The sequence below is a fragment of the Oncorhynchus clarkii genome, chromosome 1 (assembly GCF_045791955.1).
Source record: "Oncorhynchus clarkii lewisi isolate Uvic-CL-2024 chromosome 1, UVic_Ocla_1.0, whole genome shotgun sequence".
In the NCBI taxonomy this organism is placed as follows: Eukaryota; Metazoa; Chordata; class Actinopteri; order Salmoniformes; family Salmonidae; genus Oncorhynchus; species Oncorhynchus clarkii.
Window position 1 is genome coordinate 18,600,881 of NC_092147.1, and position 16,071 is coordinate 18,616,951.

Below are 16,071 nucleotides of genomic sequence, written 5' to 3' on the forward strand. Positions count from 1 at the left end.
TATGAATCTTCAGAAATCACTTCGTCAAAGCAACAAAATAACTACAGTAAAGATTTACAATGATGGTGAAACTTGGAAAGATGTTGGATGAAGTGGGTTGACATCTTCCTAGTAGTGACACAAGATTGACGGAGGGACATGTCAAAATAAAGAATTCTGGCACTTTAACAAGAGTTTTTTCATTTTATAATGTAAGATTTGTTGAATTATCCATGTGCTCTATATTAAAGGGAGCTTTGTTTAATATAACAGGCTTTTAAAATTCAATATTGGTGCATCATTTCTACTTAAAATATCAAAGGGACGCAAAAGGCACTCTTTTCGTGGAACAACCCAGATACAGTATGAGTCACAGCAACATCCACAGACTCCATGATCAGGCTTTTATTTATTTATCCCACCCTCTCTAATTATGCTTTTAGGACTTACAAATGAACCTTTCTCTCTGTCTCTCTACCTCCCTCCTATTCTCTCTCTTTCTCCATCCCTTAACGTTTCACTATATTATAAAATAACATATGACTTAGTAGGAGGTTGTTTAAAAAGTCTTATTACCAATGCAGTCAATTACCAATGCAGTCAATTACCAATGCAGTCAATTACCAATGCAGTCAATTACCAATGCACTAATGAAGTTTGAATGCATTATTTCATATTGGACTCATGAAGTGGTGCAGCTGTGTGCCTGTCTGTAAATGTCTTAACAGCACACATGATCAAATCAAAATCAAAGCAAATTTTATTGGTCACATACACATGGTTAGATGTTAATGTGAGTGTTGCGAAATGCTTGTGCTTCTAGTTCCAACAGTGCAGTAATATCTAACAAGTAATCTAACAATTCTTTAAGATGAAATTAATAGACCTATTATAAGGGTGTGTGCAAATGCAGATGTTGGGTCCATGTAGCCATAATGCAAGGTGATGACACCTATCTTCTAGAACTTAATGAGAACAACTCACTTTCACATGACACAAAGTGGGAATCTACAGATTCAAACTAGTACATACTTACAGTTCCTTGCTCTCCTATTATGAGAAACCGATGAGTCATTCATTGTGTAAATTAGTGACAGTACTTTCCTTGCTAACCAAACCATCAGTCCAAGCTTGCTATTATGAAAATTGAATTCAACAATGCCAATGAGGTTTTCAATTCAACTTTTGTTTTCAAAAGCAGTTAGTAGAAGAAATAGAAGAAGTAAGAATAAACTATAGCCAATGAATACTACTGTGTAAATATACCGTGCGTTATGGGGAAATAATGCCCTTCAAGCCAATCAGAAATGAGTATCCAACAATGTCATGGTATAAACTGTACTAAATAATGTTGCAAGAATATTGTTCTGATATTACATCCAAACCCTTTCAATCATCAATTGTCCATCAACAGTTATACAGTGCTTTAAGACAACAACATTGGCCTTCTGGAAACAAAGGTGCAAACTTTGGAAGAGGAACTGGATCAGCTAGAAAATAGATAGAGAAAAAATGATATGAGAATATTGTCCCTAATGGAAGACAAGGAAACACGGGGCCTTTCCAGCTATGTGATCAAGCTAATATCGGAGGAGCTTGGAGTATCATCGGAGGAACTGGAGTGATGCCATCAGATCAGCGTGAATCAGAACAATGCTAAATACCCTCGCATTATCATATTTAAACTGGAACTCTCAGTCCAAAGTCAACATTATGAGGGCCGGGGGGAAAGGAGATCAGGGTCAGTCCATTCGATTCGTCCAGGACTTGTCTGCTAGGCTAAGGAAAAAACGCAAGCAATTCATTCCGATCAGACAGTCACTGGAGGTTTCTATTCCGATTCCCGGCAGTACTGTGGGTATGGAAGGGATCACTGAGAATGGAGTTCAGATACACCATTGAAGCCCTGAACGGGCTGCAGGAAACCTTTCCAGTTGATAGAGAGCCCAGTGCCCTGAGGAGAGGAAGAAGCAGAAAAAAACAGATATGCACAGTAGGCTACATACAGTGATGCCCAAGAACAGATTATTGTAAATTGAGACAATATTTCTTCGCCCTCCCTCCAATACAAACTAGACTCTATTGTCCCCAAGTAACTGTTCTTCTTTAGTAAGTAACGATATAATTATCTCATGCCAATGAGATACATAGACACTGAAAAGACAATATAAAAGAGGAAATGTAGGATGTTTGTCAATAATTGTTATATGGATGTATGTGTGCGGGCGAGAGGGTGTATGGGAGGGCATATGTGGCTGTGCATATGAATGGGAGTGGGAGAGTGAAGCAGGTTGAATATGAATATGTGTAGGAGGGCAGGAGAGAATGCGTGTGTGGAGGCATAGGGTATATGTTGTGTGCGAAGAAGAATGGATGAGTAGTTAGATGTATAGAGGGGTGTAAATGTATTTGACAAGAAGGGAGGGGGGAAAGACGGAGGGTGGGATAAACTTGGCCTGGGTGGGTAAGGGAGGGCAAGGAAGGGAGGTGGTGTTAAGATTGGCTTGGAAGGGCAAGGGTGGGTACGGATGGGAGGGTGGCACAAGCTTGGCTTGGGGTGGCAGGTGGTAAAGATGGGAGGTGGGGATAAGCTTGGCTTGGGTGGGGTAAAGGTGGAGAACAGGGAGGGGTGGTGGAGAGGGATGGATTTGGTTTGGGAGAGAGAGAAGGGAGGAAGGACTTGTGAACTTGTTGAATAAGAGTTCTGGACAGATTAGGACAGGATGTTGAATTATTATTATTATTCCTAGCTTTTCATTACAACTAACATTTAATGGTGCTTATTGGTGAGAATGGAGAGGGGCTATACAGTGGGGCAAAAAAGTATTTAGTCAGCCACCAATTGTGCAAGTTCTCCCACTTAAAAAGATGAGAGAGGCCTGTCATTTTCATCATAGGTACACTTCAACTATGACAGACAAAATGAGAAAAAAAATCCAGAGAATCACATTGTAGGATTTTTTATGAATCTATTTGCAAATTATGGTGGAAAATAAGTATTTGGTCAATAACAAAAGTTTATCTCAAAACTTTGTTATATACCCTTTGTTGGCAATGACAGAGGTCAAACGTTTTCTGTAAGTCTTCACAAGATTTTCACACACTGTTGCTGGTATTTTGGCCCATTCCTCCATGCAGATCTCCTCTAGAGCAGTGATGTTTTGGGGCTGTTGCTGGGCAACACACACTTTCAACTCCTTCCAAAGATTTTCTATGGGGTTGAGATCTGGAGACTTGCTAGGCCACTCCAGGACCTTGAAATGCTTCTTACGAAGCCACTCCTTCGTTGCCCGGGCAGTGTGTTTGGGATCATTGTCATGCTGAAAGACCCAGCCACGTTTCATCTTCAATGCCCTTGCTGATGGAAGGAGGTTTTCACTCAAAATCTCACGATACATGGCCCCATTCATTCTTTCCTTTACACGGATCAGTCGTCCTGGTCCCTTTGCAGAAAAACAGCCCCAAAGCATGATGTTTCCACCCCCATGCTTCACAGTAGGTATGGTGTTCTTTGGATGCAACTCAGCATTTTTTGTCCTCCAAACTCGACGAGTTGAGTTTTTACCAAAAAGTTATATTTTGGTTTCATCTGACCATATGACATTCTCCCAATCTTCTTCTGGATCATGCAAATGCTCTCTAGCAAACTTCAGACGGGCCTGGACATGTACTGGCTTAAGCAGGGGGACACGTCTGGCACTGCAGGATTTGAGTCCCTGGCGGCGTAGTGTGTTACTGATGGTAGGCTTTGTTACTTTGGTCCCAGCTCTCTGCAGGTCATTCACTAGGTCCCCTCATGTGGTTCTGGGATTTTTGCTCACCGTTCTTGTGATCATTTTGACCCCACGGGGTGAGATCTTGCGTGGAGCCCCAGATCGAGGGAGATAATCAGTGGTCTTGTATGTCTTCCATTTCCTAATAATTGCTCCCACAGTTGATTTCTTCAAACCAAGCTCCTTACCTATTGCAGATTCAGGCTTCCCAGCCTGTTGCAGGTCTACAATTGTGTTTCTGGTGTCTTTTGACAGCTCTTTGTTCTTGGCCATAGTGGAGTTTGGAGTGTGACTGTTTGAGGTTGTGGACATGTGTCTTTTATACTGATAACAAGTTCAAACAGGTGGCATTAATACAGGTAACGAGTGGAGGACAGAGGAGCCTCGAAGAAGCAGTTACAGGTCTGTAAGAGACAGAAATCTTGCTTGTTTGTAGGTGACCAAATACTTATTTTCCACCATAATTTGCAAATAAATTTGTTAAAAATCCTACAATGTGATTTTCTGGATTTTTTTTCTCATTTTCTCATAGTTGAAGTGTACCTATGATGAAAATTACAGGCGTCTCTCATCTTTTTAAGTGGGGGAACTTGCACAATTGGTGGCTGACTAAATACTTTTTTGCCCCACTGTATCTGAGGGATTGGGATGGAGTGACTGTGAGGGTATCAAACACTTCTCTGAGGTGTGTGTGGGCCCTCCACTCATCCCATTTCAGTCTGTCGGAGGACCCACTCACCCCAAGTAGATACCCACCAGACACCATACTTTAATTGAATTTATAAAATAATACAAACATTGATTTGTTTTATGTTTGTGCTTTTCTAATAACCAATTTGAATGAGTTCATGCAAGTGACTGTATGATCGTGCCTGGAAGGAATCCTCACGATCAGTATAAGCAATTTGGCAGTACACCGCCCAGAACATTGTTTTAAGAACGGAAAGGGATATCTCAGTTTCTAATCTCAGCTTGGAGAGAAGAAGCCTTGTGAGGTATTGGTCGTTCACATGCATGAACCAAAAGTGAATGATCAATTGATGAATTGATGATGAATAATGAATAAGGTAAATCATGCAATTAGAACTTGTCTGTGTAAGCAGTATATAATAAAACTGTTGCGGTAATTCTAACCAAAAGGAGAGAGACTGTTCTTCAAAACAACTTTATTATAAGATTTGCAAAAATTAAGCACTCAATAACAACCACTCATCAGTGCATCGTTAGGAAAGCTGTCACGCCCTGACCTTAGAGAGCCATTTTATTTCTCTATTTGGTTAGGTCAGGGTGTGATGTGGGGTGGGCATTCTATGTTTTGTTTTCTATGTTTCTTTATTCCTATGTTTTGGCCGGGTATGGTTCCCAATCAGGGACAGCTGTCTATCGTTGTCTACCTTTTTCCCTCCTTTCAGTGTGGGTAGTTGACTTTGTTAGAGGCATTATAGCCAAAGTTAAGGTTCACGGTCGTTTTGTATTGTTTGTTGTTTTATTGGCTACATTTTCTATAAATAAAAGGAATATGTACACTCACTACGCTGCACTTTGGTCCACTTCTTACGACGCCCGTGACAGAACTACCCACCACCAAAGGACCAAGAAGAGTGGTCAGGAGGAGAGGACACGATGGAAACCTGAGAGGCAGCCCCAAAATATATATTTTTTTGGGGTGGTGGTGGTGGGGGGGGGGGGGGGGGGCAGATAACATGGGCGTCGGTGCTGAGGAGTGAGTCCGAGACCGAGGAGGAATTCTTGGACCGTTTGAGCGAGGGGTGGTTGGCAGTGGAGAGGGATGAAAGAGTTTGAAGGGGTTGGAGTCTGGAGCGAGACAGTCGCTTTGAGGAGCATGTGACCCTTCAGGCACCATACTTTGCGGTTATACGTACTGTGTCGCCGGTACGCATCCACAGCCCAGTGCGTACTGTGCCAGCGCCCCGCAGTTGCCAGGCTAGGGTGAGCATCCAGCCAGGATGGGTTGTGCCAGCTCTGAGCTCCAGACCTCCGGTGTGTCTCCACGGCCCAGAAAATCCTGTGCCGGCTCCACGCACCCGGTCTCCTGTACGTCTGCCCTGCCCGGTAAGCCCTGTGCCAGCTCTACGCACTAGGCCTCTAGTGCGTCTCCCCAGCCGGGTAAGCCCTGTGCCAGCTCTACGCACCCAGCCTCCAGTGATGATCCATGGCACGAAGCCTCCAGTGATGATCCATGGCACAAAGCCTCTAGTGATGATCCATGGCAAGAAGCCTCCAGTGATGATCCATGGCACGAAGCCTCCATTGATGATCCATGGCACGAAGCCTCCATTGAGGAGTCATGGCAGGAAGCCTCCAACGACGGTCTCCAGTCCGGAGCCTCCAGCAAGGGTTCCCAGTCCGGGGCCCGCAACGAGGGTTCCCAGTCTGGGGCCCGCAACAAGGGTGCCCAGTCCGGGGTCCACAACGAGGGTGCCCAGTCCGGGGCCCGCAGCGAGGGTGCCCAGTCCGCTCAACACGCTGCACTTTGGTCCACTTCTTACGACGTCCGTGACAAAAGCCCAACGAACAGAGTTGTCTCTCTCCTCTTTGAGAAAAAGTACAACCTATTTTGTCTATGTGACAGTTTAGCAGATGGGTGGAAACAGGGATGGAACATAGTGTGTAAAAGCTGATTTAGCTTGTCTGTGCAGACTAAGATAACTGATATTTCCACCATTGTCTGTTCCTTCCTGCATCTTTCCACACATCTAAATTCCTGTGGAATTTAAAAACAGGATGTTACATACTACAGTCCAGCCACACAAGACAAGCCTGTATCAGCAAAATACTAACATATAATAATGGACAAGTCCATAGTATGTCTAATTAAACAACATAGAACAGAACTAACGGGACTTCCCCGAGAGCGCTCACTTCAGACCAATACTTTATGAATCTAAGTTTGACTGTGATCTCTTGTCAAATATATTTAAAATAAAAAACAGTATTCAGACCATTGTTATGAGACTCGAAATTGAGCTCTTATCTGTTGGAAAAATATCAGTTTGTCTCTGTGGATAGATTGTCCTCTGATGAATCAACTGTAAGTGTTGGTGTTCCTCAAGATTCCGTTTTAGAACCACTATTGTTATTTAACCTCTTGGTGTTGTCATTCGGAAACATAATGTTAACTTTCACTGCTATGCGGACGATACACAGCTGTACATTTCAATGAAACATGGTGAAGCCCCAATTTTTTTTTACTTTTAAACTCGGACAAAACAGAGATGCTAGTTCTAGGTCCCAAGAAACAAAGAGATCTTCTGTTGGATCTGACAATTAATCTTGATGGTTGTACAGTCGTCGCAAATAAAACTGTGAAGGACCTCGGCGTTACTCTGGACCCTGATCTCTCTTTAGACAAACATATCAAGACTGTTTCAAGGACAGCTTTTTCCATTTTCGTAACATTGCAAAAATCAGAAACTTTCTGTCCAAAAATGATGCAGAAAAGTTAATCCATGCTTTTGCCACTTCTAGATTAGAATACTGCAATGCTCTACTTTCCGGCTACCTGGATAAAGCACTAAAAAAACTTCAGTTTGTGCTAAACACGGCTGCTAGAATCTAGACTAGAACCAAAAATATGTGATCATATTACTCCAGTGCTAGCCTCTCTACACTGGCTTCCTGTGAGGGCTGATTTCATGGTTTTACTGCTAAACTACAAAGCATTACATGGGCTTGCTCCTACCTATCTCTACGATTTGGTCCTGCCGTACATACCTACACGTAAGCTACGGTCACAAGACGCAGGCCTCCTTATTGTCCCTAGAATTTCTAAGCAAACAGCTGGAGGCAGGGCTTCAAGCTCCATTTTTATGGAATGGTCTGCCTATCCATGTGAGAGCCGCAGACTCCGTATCAACCTTTAAGTGTATATTGATGATTCATCTCTTCAGAAGTTTCTATGATTGAGTGTAGTCTTCCCCAGGGGTGTGAAGGTGAAAGGAAAGGCACTGGAGCAATGAACTGCCCTTGCTGTCTCTGCCTGGCCGGTTTCCCTCTCTCCACTGGGATTCTCTGCCTCTAACCCTATTACGGGGGCTGAGTCACTGGCTTATTAGTGCTCTTCCATCCCATCCCTAGGAGGGGTGCGTCACTTGAGTGGGTTGAGTCACTGATGTGATCTTCCTGTCCGGGTTTGGTGCACCCCTCGGGTTCGTGCTGTGGGGGATATCTTTGTGGGCTATACTCAGCCTTGTCTCAGGGTAGTAAGCTGGTGGTTTGAAGCTCACTGGTCACCATAGCAACACCCACCCATAGCACGGGCTCCAACAGGTATATTTCACTGGTCATCCCCAAAGCCAACACTTCCTTTGGCTGCCTTTTCTTCCAATTCGCTACTGCCAATGACTGGAACGAATTTTAAAAATCACTGAAGCTGGAGACTCATATCTCCCTCGCTATTTTTAAGCATCAGCTGTCAGAGCATCTAACCGATCATTGCACCTGTACATAGCCCATCTGTAAATAGCCCACCCAACTACCTCATTCCCATATTATTTCTTACCATCTTGCTCTTTTCCACTCCAGTATCTCTACTTGCACATCATCTTATGCACATCTACCACTCCAGTGTCAATTGCTAAATTGTAATTATTTCCCACTATGGCCTATTTATTGCCTTACCTCCCTAATCTTACTACATTTGCACACACTGTATATAGACTTTTCTATTGTGTTATTGACTGCACGTTTGTTTATCCTATGTGTAACTCTGTGTTGTTTGTGTCGCACTGCTTTGCTTTATCTTGACCAGTTTGCAGTTGTAAATGAGAACTTGTTCTCAACTGGCCTACCTGGTTAAATAAAGGTGAAATAATAATTTAAAAAAAATCCTAGTCTTTCTCAAACTCAAAGCAGTAACCTCTCAACGTGGACTTCAAAGTCTGATAAAATCTCTCGAAAGCACCTTAATTTGTGACTAGGGGGCAGTATTTTCATTTTTTGGAAAAATAACGTTCCTGTAGTAAACAGGATATTTTTGTCAGGACAAGATGCTAGAATATGCATATAATTGACAGTTTAGGATAGAAAACACTCTAAAGTTTCCAAAACTGTACAAATATTGTCTGTGAGTATAACAGAACTGATGTTGCAGGCGAAAGCCTGAGAAAAATCCAATCCGGAAGTGCCTCATGTTTTGAAAGCGCTGCGTTCCAATGCGTCCCTATTGAGCAGTGAATGGGCTATCAACCAGATTAATTTTTCTCCGTATTCCCCAAGGTGTCTACAGCAATGTGACGTAGTTTTACGCATTTATGTGGAAGAATACCCGTAAGTGGCTACATTGCGCAAGTGGTCACCTGATCCTCTCAGAGTGATTCTCGCATAAAATACAGAGGTAGCCATTATTCCAATCGGTCCTACTGAAAAAACAATTGTCCCGGTGGATATATTATCGAATAGATATTTGAAAAACACCTTGAGGATTCATTATAAACAACGTTTGCCATTTTTCTGTCGATATTATGGAGCTAATTTTGAATATTTTTCGGCGTTTTCGTGACTTCAATTTCTGGGATTTCTCAGCCAAACGTGAAGAACAAACGGAGCTATTTCGCCTACAAAAATAATATTTTTGGAAAAAAGGAACATTGGCTATCTAACTGGGAGTCTCGTGAGTGAAAACATCCGAAGCTCATCAAAGGTAAACGTTACCTGCTGCTAGCTGGACAAAATGCTATGCTAGGCTATCGATAAACTTACACAAATGCTTGTCTAGCTTTGGCTGTAAAGCATATTTTGAAAATCTGAGATGACAGGGTGATTAACAAAAGAATAAGCTGTGTCTCAATGTATTTCACTTGTGATTTTCATGAACAGGAATGTTTTCTAGGAATATTTATGTCCGTTGCGTTCTGCTAATTAGTGTCAGTCGATGATTACGCTCCCTCATGCGGGATGGGGAGTCACTAGAGGATAACCTCTACTTTGTGCAATTTCCGCCTGAAGACATACCCAAATCTAACAGCCTGTAGCTCAGGCACAGAACCAAGTATATGCATATTCTTGGTACCGTTTGAAAGAAAACACTCTGAAGTTTGTGTAGATGTGAATTGAATGTAGGAGAATATAACACAATAGATCTGGTTTAGATAATACAATGAAAAAAAACATGCCTTTTCTTTTTCTTTTTGTATCATCATCTTTAGAATGAACAAGATAAAACAAACATTCAGATAGGATGATGGGGACAATTTCAGTGAAAAATATAAGAGGGCAACAGTACTTGTGCAAAGTTTCATAATGATAACTTCCAAAATGAGTGTGCTACCTGACATTTATCATGAAGTGTAAATGAGAACTTGTTCTCAACTTGCCTACCTGGTTAAATAAAGGTAAAATAAAAAATAAAAAATAAAAAGTCACCCAGGTGTCCCACACAAGTAGCCCAAATGTACCCAAGTGGCCAAATTGGTGAAGGTATACATTTTGAAACAAATAACTATGGTATTCTAACACACCCCTCCCCCCAAAATTGAGAAAAATAAATGGAAAAAAAGGGAGAAAAAATTATTATTGAAAAAAAAAATATGTATACATTTACAGAATAACATGGGTAACTATTTACACACTTTCAATATTTGGAAGACCCTTAGTCCTCTATCAAATCAAATCAATTTATGTAGCCCCAGCCTAAAACCCCAAACAGCAAGCAATGCAGGTGCAGAAGCACGGTGGCTAGGAAAAACTCCCTAGAAAGGCAAAAACCTAGGAAGAAACCTAGAGAGGAACCAGGCTATGAGGGGTGGCCAGTCCTCTTCTGGCTGTGCCGAGTGGTGATCACAGTGGTTGTAGAGGGTGCAACAGGACATCACCTAAAGAGTAAAAATGAACAGTTTAGGGTTCCATAGTCGCAGGCACTACAGTTAAAACTGGAACAGCAGCAAGGCCGGGTGGACTGGGGACAGCAAGGAGTCATCATGGCAGGTAGTCCTGAAGCATGGTCCAAGGGTTCAGGTCCTCCGAGACAAAGAAGGAGAGAAAAAGACACCGGATAAGCCTTGAAAAGTACTCCAGATATAACATACTGACCCTAGCCCCCACCCACTTTGCCATATAACCCCACCCACTTTGCCAAAGCTCTACACAATATTCTGCTGCTGATGGCCATAGCAGTCTCTTTCTGATGTAAAGCAGAGGGTCACCGAGCATGTGGTGCATGTGATAGGGGACTTCATCTTGCAAACACAGCACCGCCTCCATGCTGTGCCCTTTTGGCCCTTAGGCACATCCATGTCTGCACAAATATATTTGGGCAGATGAACACTTGTGGAAGGAGCAGAAGGGACAGGGCGTGGTGCAGTGGTGCTGTAGCCAGCAAGCTCCTTGATGAGCTGCTCTCTGAAGGCTTTCTGTGAGAGGAAGGGCTTTCCACAGCTCTTAGCCATTTCCTTGTGTAGGATGAATGCATTCACCACAGCAATGTCGATGAAATGATAGAAGAAGGTCTTGTACCATTTCATTGTCTTATGTAGAACATTGTAATAGCATTTCAGCGCATCTGACAGGTCCACACCTCCCATGCTCTTGTTGTAGTCCTTTACTGCAGTTGGAACGGAGACATTTTTGGTGGTCCATACCCCGGCACCGTCCTTCACACGCCTGACAACATGATCCTCATTGAAGGACTTGTGGATTGTTGTGCAATTCACCACCTCTCTGGTATCCATCCACTTTACAAAAAGCAGGCCATCTTCACGGATCCATCGCATGATCCCCCGCTCAGCCCGCTTAGGCATGTCGTTCACCTTCGTCTTCGGAAAGCCCACCCTGTTGGTACGAATGGTGCCACAAACCCACACATCCAGCTTCCTTAGGTCTGTAAACAGGGTAGGGCTTGTGTAGAAGTTATTCACAAACAGTTTGTAGCCCTTTCCTAGCAGTTGAAAATCCAATAACTCCATTACAGAGTCATAGCTAAGTCCCTTACCGGTAGCAAAACTGTTCTTCCCCTCATAGACAAATAAATTGCATGTGTAGGCACACACAGAATCAGCCAACACAAACAACTTGTAACCCCACTTGGTTGGTTTGTTTCTCATGTATTGTTTGAGGCCAATTCTGGCCTTTGAGGCTACCAACCTCTCATCGATTGACACGTTCTGGGCTGGCTGAAAGTACGTCTTGCAGGCCTCAACAATGCTGTGGTAGAGAGTTTTTATTTTGCACAGTCTATCAAATGTTGCTGTGCCTCTTCTCATTCTCTTCATCAACCTTTCGGTCACTGATATGAAGCGCCTGTGAGAGAACCAGAAATGTTTTGCAGGACATAACAGTCATGGGGAAAGACAGTTGGTAGAGAGATGACGTTTTCCAGTAGTCCCTCAGGCTTTTCAGCCTCACCAGCCCCATGTAGATGACCAGTGAAAGGTAGCATCTTCTAGGACGGTGTGCCAACGCCCTTCTGTCCCTCTGTTAGCGGGTGGCACACTCCCCCCCCCTCCGCTTCTTTGTCAGTGCCTTCACACCTCTATATGGCCCGGGAGGTGTGGAGCCAGAGACAGCAGGGGTACAGCTGGATGAACCAGCTTCAGAGGGGGATGGACCAGTTGGCAATGGGGGCTCCCAGTCGGAGTCAGTGGCACTGTGAAAGAACATTTTCAGTTAGAATAGTTTCACATATGAGCCCTGTATCAACAGGTATAATAAACATATATATATATATATATATATATATATATACATATATAGAGTACAGTGAACATAAAGTGCTGTTTCATTTCACTTTGGCCATTGTTGTGGGCCTGCCTCAAATAGCAGCAGCTGGTAAACCATGCTCCCTCTAATGTAGACTGATTGGAGGAAGCATGCTGGCTGTGTTGAGATGTATGGGTTTGCTTACATTCTATATATATATATATATATATATATACATACACACACACACACACAAACATAGGCTATGGGTCGTTCACATACATACACACAAACATAAGCTATGGGTCGTTCACATACAAACAAACATACCCTCACTTTACCCATTTAATTACATCTTTATATATTGCAAATAAAATGTAAAAACAATCACAAATAATATTTTATATTAATTTCAAACAACGGCATTAGCATGAGAGCAACTTACCAGTCCAAAACAATGTCCTCTCCGTTCAAAAAATATGCCTCAGTTTCAGAATCATAGCTATGGGAGCTAATGGAGTCCTCAAAAAGCAGATCTGTCTCACTTTCACGTTCAATTTCCTCTAAAATTGTTTCTACATTCATATATCTAGTATTAGAATTCGCTTTCCTTGACTTATTCGCCATGATGTTGGATAAATAAACAGCTGAAGATGCAAGTCACCGAAATACTGCTGTGCGTAATAAGCGTCGCTCCTTCACGGTAGAATTGGCAATGGTGAAAGAAAGCTCCTTACGCTAGCGTTCAATATATAGGTTTGTCTTACAACAAAGAACCATGGGATATTGCCGTTTACCTCTGCTCATTGGCTATCTACCCAGCCAGATTTCAAGACGATCAGTGGTCATTGGGTTAAAATACAGTCAATCAACGAGACAGTGGTCATATAATTGGTGCACAATGGGCTCATCACTTGTTGTCTTCCAATTGTTTTTTTCGGGTCAATACGTCCCGCAAAATGACCCATCAAGTTTGATTGTGTTACAAACAAACAGTTGATTGCAAGGAAACCAAACATGACTGGTTAAAGTCAGGGAAAGTCTGTCTATTTTACGTTGGATGTTACGTCGAAAATGTAATGACACGAAATTCAACGAGATAAGCGTTCACAAAATGTTTTGTGTTAGGCTATATAAAATGGATTTAACCGAACAAAAGACCATTCATTGTGTAACAATGAGCCTTGGGATTGCAACCAGAGCAAGATCTTCAAAGGTAAACGATTCATTTCAATGCAATCTGTGATTTTGTTACGCAAGTGCTGGTTAAATAAGTAGTTTGATATTGGGGTCTGTGCTCAGATAATCGTAGCGTATTCTTTCGCAATAAATCATTTTTCAATGTAGTTGGATTAGCAAGATTCCAGGCTTTTGAAGCATGTGAGACACTTGTATTTTCAGGAATGTTTAATACGACTATTTGTGGCGAACACCGTATGTTGTCGATTTCAAACCCGTATACGGAATGGGTAGACGTTGCTACATAAGACAGAATCAAGACAGTCAGTCACATACTTAGTATAGTTTTATCTAAAAAGGATAACTTTTCAAATATTTCACTATTTCTATTTTTCTGAAATTCACTGAGAAAGACGGTCCACCCCTTCCTCCTCTGAGGAGGCTCCACTGCTATACATCCACATAGGGAATGCAAGCAGACATGTTTACCTGTTAACGTAGATATGCTTTTACAAATATCTCAAGAAAAAAAAAAAAATGAAAGTGTAATAGGTTTCACATTCTCCACGCAATCAACCTGTCCAGCTTTGCATCAACATTGATCTCTATTTGAGTTGTTTTGTCTTTTCTGTCCTGCCCCTTATCAATGTGTGTGTGGTTTTCACTGGAAGAGGCTGATAGAGAGATGGTATCTACAACTAATGCCAGAGCCTTTACTTGGCAGTCAATTCTCTGGAAACCGCAGCAGTAGTGTGGGTAAAATCACTTGGGAAGCCAAGCCAGAAAAACAAGCCATATTACAACCTATGTGTTGTGATAATTGAGTTGTTTGCTCTATAACTTGTTAGTTCATATGCCTTGCAACCGTGATATATAGGCCTAAGGACAAGACAAAAAAAGGCACAGTGGCAGAATAATTTCAACCGCACCTTTGTTTTATCACAAAACCAGAGAGCAACCTCTGTCCGGTGAAGTCCACAAAGCATATTGCATGTAACAAACAGTTACAGTTGAAGTCAGAAGTTTACATACAGTAGAGTCATTAAAACTAGTTTTTCAACAACTCCAAAATGTTCTTGTTAGCAAACTATAGTTTTGGCAAGTCGGTTAGGACTTCTACTACTTTGTGCATAGTACAAGTACATTTTCCAACAATTGTTTACAGACAGATTATTTCACTTATAATTCACTGTATCACAATTCCAGTGGGTTAGAAGTTTACATACACTATGCTGACTGTGCGTTGAAGCAGCTTGGAAAATTCCAGAAAATTATGTCATGAAAATGAGTCATGGCTTTAGAAGCTTCTGATAAGCTAATTGACATCATTTGAGACAATTCGAGGTGTACCTGTGGATGTATTTCAAGGCCATACCTTCAAACTCTTTGCTTGACATCATGGAAAAATCAAAATAAATCAGCCAAGACCTCGGAAACAAAAATGGTAGACTTCCACAAGTCTAGTTCATCCTTGGGAGCAATTTACAAATGCCTGAAGGTACCACGTTCATCTGCACAATCAATAGTACGCAAGCATAAACACCATAGGACCACGCAGCCGTCATACCGCTCAGGAAGGAGACACGTTCTGTCTCCTAGAGATGAACGTACTTTGGTGCGAAATGTGCAAATCAATCCCAGAACAACAGCAAAGGACCTTGTGAAGATGCTGGGGGAAACAGGTACAAAAGTATCTATATCCACAGTGAAACGAGTCCTATATCAACGTAACCTGAAAGGCCGGTCAGCAAGGAAGAAGCCACTGCTCCAAAACCGCCATAAAAAAAGCCAGACTACGGTTTGCAACTGCACATGGGGACAACGATTGTGCTTTTTGGAGGAATGTCTTCTGGTCTGATTAAACACAAATAGAATGTTTTGGCCATAATGACCATCGTTATGTTTGGAGGGAAAAGGGGGAGGCTTGCAAGTCGAAGAACACCATCCCAACCGTGAAGCACGGGGTGGCAGCATCACGTTGTGGGGGTACTTTGCTGCAGGAGGGACTGGTGCACTTCACAAAATAGATGGCATCACGAGGCAGGAAAATTATGTGGATATATTGAAGCAACATCTCAAGACATCAGTTAGTCGCAGTTGGTCGCAAATGGGACTTCGAAATGGACAATGACCACAAGCATACTTACAAAGTTGTGGCAAAATGGCTTAAGCAGAACAAAGTCAAGGTATTGGAGTGGCCATCACAAAGCCCTGACCTCAATCCTATGGAACATTTGTGGGCAGAACTGAAAAGAATGTGTGCGAGCAAGGAGGCCTACAAACGGACTCAGTTACACCAGCTCGGCAGGAGGAATGGGACAAAATTCACACAACTTATTGTGGGAAGCTTGTGGAAGGCTATCCGAAAAGTTTAATCCAAGTTAAACAATTTAAAGGCAATGCTACCAAATACTAATTGAGTGTATGTAAACTTCTGACCCACTGGGAATGTGATGAAAGAAATAAAAGCTGAAATAAATCACTC